This window comes from Molothrus aeneus, chromosome 1, assembly GCF_037042795.1.
Source record: "Molothrus aeneus isolate 106 chromosome 1, BPBGC_Maene_1.0, whole genome shotgun sequence".
Lineage (NCBI taxonomy): Eukaryota > Metazoa > Chordata > Aves > Passeriformes > Icteridae > Molothrus > Molothrus aeneus.
Window position 1 is genome coordinate 126,984,808 of NC_089646.1, and position 9,841 is coordinate 126,994,648.

At 35.6% G+C, this 9,841-nt stretch overlaps 1 long non-coding RNA gene across 1 annotated transcript; it reads right to left on the reverse strand.

Annotated features, from left to right (window-relative positions):
- Positions 1–1,198: 1,198 nt before the first annotated feature.
- Positions 1,199–3,520, reverse strand: LOC136555023 (uncharacterized). Its single transcript, XR_010783420.1, has 3 exons — positions 2,625–3,520; positions 2,160–2,219; positions 1,199–1,362 (listed from the first exon to the last, which is right to left on the reverse strand). It is a non-coding gene; the product is annotated as an uncharacterized lncRNA (long non-coding RNA).
- Between the last annotated feature and the right edge of the window lie 6,321 nt (positions 3,521–9,841).

A 9,841-nucleotide genomic window follows, 5' to 3' on the forward strand; every position in this document is an offset into this window, starting at 1 on the left:
CCCGCTGGTATGACACTTCTGTGACAATTCTGCATGGAGAGAGAAGAAAAGGGGCATTATTTCTAAGGTTCAGCCTCACCTGAGTCACTGCCAGATTCTTCCATTCTGTTCTTATTCATTCAGCTCTGTCTCTGCTATTGTGAGGTTATGCCTATCTCATGCTTGGCAAAGCTCTGTGCCAATGCTGTCCATGCCTCGAGTGCAAGGAGCTGCAGCCAGCCAGTTCCATGGCTCTGGCACAGGATACTAGTGCTATGAGTGGTACAAATGCTTTGCAGGGGATCTGGTAAATCAGTTTGCTCTGGTGGCTGACAGCTCAGCTTGTCCAATGAGCCAATTGTACTTGATAAAACTGAGAAAATAGAAAGGAATTTTACAATGCTGTCCTTGGACTTCATACCTTAGACTTCTCCTATCCTGTGGGTCAGTTTTCCTTAAAACTTCTCCTTCTTGGAAAAATTAATTTCTTGGCATAAGACGTTCATGTAATTTTGACTGTGTTTGTAGAATGTCATGTATACTTGGGAATTTGAATTGTGAGTGTAGTAGCATAGAAGGGACAGTAAAAATGTTAAATATAACAAACAAATCTAGTTAACTGGTTCATAAATGTAAGTGTAACCACTGAATCCATCTTTGGTAGATTTACTAATTCTCTATGGACTAAGGAAAATTATTTGTCATTAAAGATTATTTGTCTCACAAATAATATACCAGAATAGCATTTCTGAATAATTTATTTTTTAAAAAAAAGGAAAAAGAGACACAAATAAAATTTTTGGATTTTCTCAGCTGACAGTATTTTTGAACTGTAGTAAAATGGGATGAGTAAAAATAAAGGAAAGAAATGCCATGATTTTGTTTTTGAAGCCACATGTTCTGATCCAAAATGAGCACTTAAAAGGCTAAAGTTTACATCCCAAAGCTGTATGTACAATACAGCCAACATAACACATTTTTAACTTGGCTACTTTTATATGTTTAGAATCAGATTTCATTTCCATGGAAATCAAAATCAGAAAACTCCCTGTGCATAAGATACACAAACTCAGTACAGACATCACACATCCTTCTGGTTTTCCATGTCCAAATTTTATTTGACTGATTTATGTTATGCTATCATATACAATAGCTTTTTACAATGTATATCTGGCAAAGTTATCCATAAAATTGAATACAATAAACATTATTGTGCAATCATTCAGTTTTGGTTTGAGATTTGGGAATTAGTTCCATTTAAGTGGACTGCTTTTCACAATACGATCCATTCAATTGCATGCTTTCTCTCTGCATTGGAACAACCTTAGTAACAGAGTAGATTTGTACTCAGTGCCTTGAAACTTAGTTTGATCTCTTTGTTTCCTACAAAAAGTAATCAGAAGAATCAAACATTAGTGACCATTTTTACAGTCAGAACAAAGCGAGGTCAAATGGAAAACAAGCACCTAATTTCATTCCCATGTCTCATAGGATATTTTCACACAACACATAAAACATATAAAATACTTAAACAAAGTTACACTGCAATCTATTTTCAGACCTTTTTTCTCCTTCACTGTAAACAGACAAAACATCAAATTTCTCTGTAACCCTCCCAAATATTGAAAACTCTCCCTTAGTGTTTGCTACATTATTTTTAAATGTCTTTTACACCCCTGAAATTTCTGTAAAGTAAGTCAGAGTATTCTGTTCCTGCTCCAAGCCTGGACATTTTAAGTTGCAGGATGGCAAAACCCAAATGATATCAGCCATGCTATGATGATTAAGTGCCATGATGCTGCAAAAGTGGGGAATTAAAAGTGAATGCCTGGACTTCCTCATGCAGAAGATAGTGTGCCTGAAAGAAAAGCATTTATAAATGACCATTAGGAGGGAAAAAATATGAAGAAATTGCTGATTTGTTCTGTGAATGAGCTGCAGTTAGTGGTGCATATATGTGGAAAGAATTTGCAGCCTTGAACATTCTTCTTGAAGAATAGCTTCACTCAGAAAAGGGGTGAAGCAAGGAGAGGTTGAAAAAAGAAACTTCCTTGGGCCTTTGCAGCACTTCAGATTGGCAAAGATAATTGGGAAATGGTGGCCCTAAACAGGTGTCAGGTATGGAGGGTTGCAGGAAGATTTATTCCTTAATTTGGAAATACAGTTGTAGTTGCCATTACCTGGTTGCTGTGAAAAGAGCAGCTACCGCTTGTGAAATCTGACAGTGTTATGCCTTCAACCTAGAGTAAAGAGATAAGTATAAAACATCTAAGGTTACAAATACTTGAGGTTTTTTTTGTTATGGTACTATGTAAATCACACTGTGACTGGAAAATACAATGAATTCTGATTCAATTTGAAAGAACTAAACTAATTGCTAAAGAAACTCTGTTAAACACATTATAATATGGACAAATGAATGGTATGTTAAATTCTTGGACAACATTTATGTAAGATCAGAGTATGAGCTCTTACACTGCAGTTATTGGCTTGTTTAACTTCACTCATTATAATATTGATTCTTCTTTTCCATCAGTGATTAAATAATTTTCATGAGACTTTGCATACTTCTCTTAAACAATTTGACATAGTTTCTTGCCTTGTAATTGCTGAAATTTGACTGAAGTAACTCAGTAGAGAATTACCTCTTGATGACAGGGAATATACCTTCCACATTTTGCAGATCACACTCAAGACAGGTGTGAAGTCATGGAGTGCTTCCTGATTCTGCACAGCTGCGTGGTGATTGATGTGTGGTTGAAAATGCAAAGATCACATTGTGACTCCAGCAGTTCATCCACATTCTACATCTCACAGGCTGGGTCCTTGGTAATGGTCTGTAATACCAATATAGTGGGATATAATCTTTGACTGTGCTTGATACCAATGAAATTAAAACTGTGGTAGTGGGTGTCCTTTAAGAACTTAGTAGGGAGTACATATTCACCCATGCAGCCAGCCTGAAATGAAACATTACTGTTCAAGAAATGTGTTTTGTTTCTTAGTATGGTGTTTCTATCATTATAGCTGTGACAGTTCAAAAATTATTTCCTTGGTCTCTATTTATCTTCTGCTTCTCACAAAAGCTCATCCTGAAATGGCTGGTTAGTCTTTTGCTTCCCTAGTCAACTTTTCCAGCTCACAGTGCTGTTAGTGTTGTTGTCATTAATTATCAGAAGGAAAGTCAATCTTCTGTAGCAGAACCATTAAAGTCTCTCAGAAGATCATACAGACTCTTATCCTGGCTCCAAGAATGACTGATTGTAGACTGATGTGAAGGTCAAATTCCATCCTACTTTTAGACATTCTTCATTCTTTCGGGTATTAACATTTGCATGTGTAGATCTCCTGTCTTCTCTGTGGTTATGATGTGTGACTAAGAAATACTTTCCTACTGTGTGGTAGGTTCTGTGGTTTTGGTTCTGTTTGTTTTCTATGTCCTTTGTTGGAACTTGTTCTCTTTTTTCATTATTTTTCACAATTCTTACTTGCCAAGCACTGCTCGATCTCTGCTGTCACTGTGGTTTTTCTCAGTCAAAGAAAGGAGAGGTTTATGTGCCAAGATCAGATAGCCCATTGACTTCACCTCCACAAACTCTTTCTCCTTTACTAAGGCCAAAACCAGATGTCTGGTGAGAAATTTCAGAACAGAGAAAACACATAGGATATATTCAGTCAATGATTTAGTAATTCAAAAATATTCTTTCAGCCTCCAATATTTTATGACTCAGGAACTTCCTAAGCCTGCAGCTCTGTGTCCGAGCAAGATGATCATAATCATCAGAAGAGGCAAAATTCAAAATGATTAATTTTTGCCTAGTAACAGCTCAATAAAACTGCACTACTGAAAGTGAAATATTTGCATTTCACACATGATTAACAAGGGCTGAAGTAGATTAATTCAGTCATGACTGTAAAGGTGGCAGGCTAATGCGGTGTGCCTTCATCTTCTGCTGCAGATTACTGACAACTTAGCATGGGCAGCAGAACAGAAGACATTCAACACAATTCTGATACTCTATTAGCACCTTTCCTGGAAGTTGTCTTTTGTGGTTTGATGTAACTGTGAGCTGTGATGACTGAGGAGAGAGCAAACTGAGCTTTGAGACATACCTGTCTCCAGGATGATCTTCAGGACTAGTTAGGCCAGGTGAGGGTGACACTGCTGCCTAACCTAAGGAAGCCCTAATTTCCAAACCAGGACACTCAAAACCACTCTTGATGCGAGCATAAAACTGCATAAAACTGAAGCTAAGCTGAATGAAAGAACAAACATCTGGACTCTTGTTCCTATGAGAGGAGGGTTCTTGAGGATCTCTAGTCACCTTATGAAATTTTTATCAGCCCAAACAGAAGTGATAAACTTCAGTAACAGCATATCTTTTACTTATTGACATTTAAAACAGTTAGGGAGCATTATTTGGCAGTAAATCTACTGTGTTTCAATAGTAAACATGCTTTGGTAAATAACTCATGCTTGTAAAACATCTGTGTATCACATTAATTTAAAGGCTACAGGACTTGCTAAAAATAAACATGGACTTAATAGAAAACATTTTATATCCAAATCCCTAATTAAACTGCTGTAGCCAATTTAGCATAACTTCAAATTCTTCCTGCCCTGCCTTCTTGTACCAATGTATCACATTCCACCATAAAAGGAAAATCTCTGTTGATAATGTTTTATATTCTTTAGTCTACTGGAGCCAAGCATAACCAAATCATATTTTCATTTTATTTCACATTCTGCTTACTAATATTTGTACTATGTGACTAAGTCTCACTAGAAAAACAGTCAGTGTACCCAGCAACAGAAGTAGAATGGAAAAGAGTACAATTAAAAAAAGCTTGTTTCAATAGTGTAATTTATGGACTCAACAATGTAAATCTGAGATTGACACACTCTTCCTGGATTCTCAGAAGAGCACCTATGGATGCCTGCTGCAGCACAAAATTATAATATTTGTGCAGGTTTCTTCAACTCTGGCCTTAGTTTTAAAGATTTAAATAAGTATTACTTTTAAATAGATTTATAGCTTTTGTGTCTTGTTTCCATGACCCTCCCAATTCAGTCACACTTTTTTCTCATCATTACAAAAATGTCTTGGGTCATTTGCTTATTTTAATCAGCATGGAATAACTCTATTTCAGTATATCAGAGAGAGTTGAAGTGCTTAGGAAAAGTGAAATAAATCCCATGCATTACCAGCCAGGAAGTATCAGAGTACCAACAATATTTCTGTTTACTTCTGTTACCACAAAGTACTTTGAAACCCCAATTCCTTTTAGGCCTTTATTTCTTGGAGAGTTTAAAGAAAGTAGGACTATTTAGGCTTGTATTATGGGCATTTCAGTTGGGCAGGCTAAATATAACATGTGCTTGGCAGTGAGTCAGTTGGATCACAACCTGGACAAGCATTTGTTGGGACAGGCAAATAATATTTTGTTTCTTGCTCTGACACCACCACTGAGTTTCTATCTTGCTCTGAAAAGCTCATGTGATCTCTTAATTTTTTCCTTTCCTAATTATTTTCTGTCTTGCATTTTTATTTTTATTTATTTTTTTAAATTTCATCAGTGTTGGGACTGTCACATCCTAGCAGATTGTGAAGTATCTCACATAAACTTGTCCCAGTCCCCATATGAGATGACACCATTCCTGAAGTACTATATGTAAACATCTGGGAATTGTCAAAATTAAATTTCAGAGATCAAAAAAATTTTTAAATTGTTTTTCATATCTGTCACTCTGAACTAGTATTTTCTTGGGAATTTTCAAAATATATTTGTTATATTACAGCACAGTATCCACCCACCATCAACTGTTAAAATAAAGTCCCTTTTTCTTGACAGATTATTCAACAGAAGAGTCTCTGAAGCTTTTTCTGGATGAGAGGAAGAACCAAGAAAGGACACATACATAACATGGAGCTAAATTCTATTCTTGGGATAATTCATCATGCTAAGGTTATACTTGCTTGCAGAATTGCCAGGGAAGATTTAGGAAGAGCCAGGATCTCAACTGGAAAAAAAATGTGGAATTCTACTACCCAAAAGGACGATTCAAGTGCTGACTGAAGTAAAAATATGTATTCCTAGGCTTTGTCAGATTGTGCTGTTCCATCATAGTGAATATGCAGCAGATATACAGAAGACAGAAAAGATCCTAAGATTTTACTGCATTTAAGGGCATTTTCAGCAAGCTCTACAAAAAAAACCAAAACCAAAAAAAAAAAAAAAAAAAAAAAAACCAAAAAAAAAACCCAAAAAAACCCACTTTCTGGTGTAAAAATGAGCTTAGCATGACTTTTAAACTGTATAAAGTAACAGAGTGTCTGTGTCAGTAGATTTAGTGAATCAAATTAGTTACAACTGGAATGAAAAAATCAGCTAACTTTATAGAGAATTTGTGCACCTCAGAAGTAATGATTAGTCTAAATTCAGATTTATTCTCCTCTCTGGGCTCCCTTCAATTCCCCAGAAGGCAAGTGAGATGGCTCTGGCACCAGATCTATCACTTTCACCATTATAGAGAGAGGAAGGAGAAATCACTTTACTGATCCTACCAGCAATTTCATTAACCAATCAGTTCCCTGAGAACAAGATACTCAGCTAATTTGAGTGGAATAGAAGGGCTTATGCCCAAGAGAAAGCAAAACTTTACAGAGCTATTTCCATTCCTTTACCTAACTTAAAGTCATTGTGTTTTCTTAAGGGAAAGGAGCGATTTCACATAGCAGGACTCTGAGATGTCCATTGTCAATCACGATGGACAATGTAGTCTCCCATTTTGAAGATGGTTTCAAAATCCTAGAAGGGAACACATTCAAAACTGTGTGTAAACATTCCTGCTGTGTGTACAAAGTCTCAGCTTACTGAGACTCCTGGGGGAGCCCAACAGGGCCCTTGGTGCATATTTGGATGCTTAGGTGTTGGAAGCATGTTTGGCACATGGGAAATGGAACTGCTTCCCAGCACATCAGCAGCACAGGCACATGGTTTTGCATGATTTAAATCTTGGGTTTAATTGTCTCACCTTAGCCCCAGCGCTCATGCTCTCTACTGCAGGAAACACTTTAGCTGCAGAGATTGTGACCGCTTTGACATCTGTCCAGAATTCCCTGTGCTAATAATGTTTTATTACATTTTAGAGAACTCCCAGCAAGGTTCCTGCTACATGACTCCTCAGGACAGGTGGACACCAGACTGCAATAATGCACTACTATAATTTTATACATATATTGTATCCTATATGATGGCTATTATATTTTAATAACTAAGATTATTTTACAGATATTTCAAACATAAATTTTGTCATCACAACTGTGTTAGTTATTGCTTAATTGAAATAAAAATGCCTCATTTTTCCATCTTGGAAAAAAATCCTCCCCCATGCCCCCTAAAATTTGCACATTTATACAGAATTTACTACTCACAGTGGAATTGTAGCTTAAAGGATTGGGCAGCTCACTATGCCTGAACTCTTTTCTCTGTAAAAGAAAAAACAGTGACTTAAATGTAAGCACATTGATATTATAGACTAGAAACTGCTCTTTTACCTTTCACTTACACTGTACAAAGAAAAAAATTTTATTACAAAGCATTATGACTTTCAGATACTAATAAATTTGATTTTCCCAATCACACACTCTCTTTGTTTTGGTAAAATCTAATAATTTTTTACCAATATGCCATTCTTAGTATTAATATAATTCATTACCTGTTGCAAGGAACAATTATATGTAAAAAAGTTATCCTAGCTAGTACCTCTGATTAGATGTCTACATGGTATACTGATATTTTTTTTAGTCATAACCTCTTTTGGTGACCACTGTTCACTAGATGAGAAAGAGAAAAATTACATACAATGGTTTCAGCATCTCAGGGGGATATTACTAGGAAGCAAAAGTTATGGCATTTCATATTGAAATACACTGTGTGAATACCTTTTATGCATGTTTGGAAAAGATCATGGTCTAGGTTTGTATCATAGCAGGTCTACCTGTGACATGACTGCTCATTTGTGTGTGGCCCTTGGGACAGAGGATTTGCATTGTAAAGAAATGCTTGAGTCTGAATGCTGTTCTTCAGCATTCTTTATTTGTATTCCAAATCTGCCCCTTATCATATAATTTGTGAGTTTTCTTGGTAGTGCTTAGTGGTAGAACTGTATTCTTAGAGGGTAGAACGGAAAAATAAAAATATTAAAATCATAAGGGTTAAAACATATATCCATTCTACTGACAGATATGACTTTAGATATTTACCTCCAGTTACACTACTTGTAAAATTAAGCATTGTTATCACATTATTGAAGTTTTCAAGCTATTGTCATATACAATTCTACAGCAAGGATGTAGAAATAAATCCTTTCCCAGCTCTTTCCCTTGAAAATTAATTTAGGAAACTCAGGTGTATTATTAAACATTCATTACTCTTCTTGTATTTTTTTTGTGTTACTTTATTTATTTCCATGTCCTTGGAGTAAGATTTTTTTATTTTGATAAGCCAATATTGAAACATATAATGAAGTTTGGACTCTGAGGGTTTTTATTAGAAACAGTAGAAACATTTTATTATATTGCTTTTGGTGTGGGCTTGTGTTGCTGTTCCTGAATCGCTGCTGTACATACTTGGAGATTCAGACAGATAACCTTGGTTTTCAGGCATGAAACCTACTCAATATTTTTAGGTGTGTGGCCAGAATTCACACAAGCAGCAATAAAGAAGACAGCTCTTCCATGTACTTAAAGTTGAACAGGATTCTGAAAGGTTTGTTGCATGAGGATCATAATGCTGACCTCCAGTCATATGTCAAAAATATTTCTGAATTTTACAGATCTTGTCACTTTTATGAGATAAACCTCATTCTTAGAAAGGCTTCCTAAAAGGAGATCTGGCTAGTGTTATGGGCTGCTACATACAAAAGGCTTCTTTTTTGATAGCTACTGAATGACTGCTGAGTGATCAAGCCTGATATTTGTCTCCTTTATTTTTTTTAGTCTGAATAGGTTAATGAAATTTTCTACTCATAGATCACAAGGGTGTTCTTCACATGGGTATCTTACAAGAAAAATAGAGTGGCAAGTCTTAAAATGTTTCTGAAGTGTTCTTTATGTTAGACATATTTCTCTTTGTGAGTATGTGCATTCATCATGGTTTAATAGAAGGTTAATTTTTAATCCTAAGGAGAAATAAAAATCTCATTTGTGCTAGTTATAATATGACAATAGTTCTGAAAACTTGAGAAGGATTGAAGCCACACTTTATTCCTCTATTAGGCACAATGCCTCAAGGCTAAAGCAACAATCATAGTTCTGTGCAGTCCAAGCTTCCCCCTTGTTTGCAATGTATGCACCAATCTGGATTTGTATGATCCAATATTTTGGCATGGAGATAAAAACTCCCTGATTTTTCTCCAGAAGACCAGGACATCACAAGCAGCTGTTGACAGAACTTTGACGTATCTTCTCACTGTCAGCCCCAGCTCCACCCTGAAATATAATCTGGGAATTGGTGGAATTTAATTGACCATATTTGCACTTACATTTGCACATGAATTTACTAACATAAATAGAATGTTGCTGCTTATGTGGACAACTAATTTTTCATTGTTCTCCCAAGCATATCTCTCCTCAAGAAAATAGTTATATCTTTTTAATGCAATTAATTTCTTTGCACTCACATGCAGATAAATATACTTGAAAAACAGAACACAAGAATGACAATGTAACTTGTAATAAGCTTTCAAGAAGAGGAAGCATCTAAATTAAACTTAATACTATATTATGTTTGAAATATTAAATGAATAGGGAGATTTTGAAAGTTGAATATCAAATCTTGCTTTTGCAATTGATGAGTT